Below are 1,808 nucleotides of genomic sequence, written 5' to 3' on the forward strand. Positions count from 1 at the left end.
TTCTCTGCAGTGTCTTGTGTGCTTGAATGTTCCCTTCGTGTCTTGGTAACCATAACTGAACACAATACTCATTGTGCAGTCTGACCAGAGTATTGCACAACTTGATGACAACTTCCTCTGACTTGTACTCTACTGTTTTGGTTAGATAATTCAACATTGGCTTTGTTGGTTGGATACTTTTAGTGTTGACTCTACTAAAACTCCAAGATCTCTTTTGGTTTCATCCTTAGCTAGTTCAATATCATTTAAAGTCACTTATTTTTTCCTTCCTTTCTGCAATATTTTACATTTGTCTGCATTAAATTACATATACCATTTTCTGCCCACTGACATATTTTATCTAACTCATTTTGTAATTTCCAAGCCTCCTCCTTTAAGAACATAAGAACATAAGAAATAGGAACAGGAGTAGGCCATACGCCCCCTTGAGCCTGCTCCACCATTCAATAAGATCATGGCTGATCATGAACTCAGCTCCACCTCCCTGCCCACTCTCCATAACCCCTTATCCTCTTATCGTTTAAGAAATTGTCTATTTTGGTCTTAACTTTATTCAATGCCCCAGCTTCCACAGCTCTCTTAGGCAGCAAATTTCACAGATTTACAACCGTCTGAGAGAAGAAATGTCTCCTCATCTCAGTTTTAAATGGGTGGCCCCTTATTCTAAGATCATGCCCTCTAGTTCTAGTCTCCCCCATCAGCGGAAACATCCTCTCTGCATCCACCCCCTCATAATCTTATACATTTCGATAAGATCACCTCTCATTCTTCTGAATTCCAATGAGTAGAGGCCCAACCTCCTCAACCTTTCCTCATAAGTCAACCCCTCATCTCTGGAATCAACCTACTGAACCTTCTCTGAACTGCCTCCAAAGCAAGTATATCCTTTCGTAAATATGCAAACCAAAATTGCACCCAGTATTCTAGGTGTAGCCTCACCAATACCTTGTATAGCTGTAGCAAGACTTCCCTGCTTTTATACTCCATCCCCTTTGCAATAAAGGCCAAGATTCCATTGGCCTTCCTGATCACTTGTTGTACCTGCATACTATCCTTTTGTGACTCATGCACAAGTACCCCCGGGTCCCGCTGTACTGCGGCACTTTGCAATCTTTCTCCATTTAAATAATAACTTGCTGTTTGATTTTTTTCTGCCAAAGTGCATGACCTCGCACTTTCCAACATTATACTCCATCTGCCAAATTTTTGCCCACTCACTTAGCCTGTCTATGTCCTTTTGCAGATTTTTTTGTGTCCTCCTCACACATTGCTTTTCCTCCCATCTTTGTATCATCAGAAAACTTGGCTATGTTACACTCAGTCCCTTCTTCCAAGTCGTTAATATAGATTGTAAATAGTTGGGGTCTCAGCACTGATCCCTGCAGCACCCCACTAGTTACTGGTTGGCAATCAGAGAATTAACCATTTATCCTGACTCTCTGTTTTCTGTTTGTTAGCCAATCCTCTATCCATGCTAATATATTACCCCCAACCCCATGAACGTTTATCGTGTGCAGTAACCTTTTATATTGCACCTTGTCAAATGCCTTCTGGATGTCCAAATATCCACTGGTTCCCCTTTATCCACCCTGTTCATTATATCCTTTTATTCCCGTGCCTCAGCTAGATTGATATCGTCTGCAAATTTCATTACTTTGCATTGAGTTTCTGAATCCAGGTCATTTATGTATCGAAGAAACATTGGTGCTCTCAACACAGAGCCCTTGGGGACTCCATTCGTACTTCTTCCCACCCCAATATCATTCCTCTAATGTGGAGCTATTGTTTTCTATCCTTCAGACAAATTC

The sequence above is a fragment of the Pristiophorus japonicus genome, chromosome 1 (assembly GCF_044704955.1).
Source record: "Pristiophorus japonicus isolate sPriJap1 chromosome 1, sPriJap1.hap1, whole genome shotgun sequence".
Classification (NCBI taxonomy): Eukaryota; Metazoa; Chordata; class Chondrichthyes; family Pristiophoridae; genus Pristiophorus; species Pristiophorus japonicus.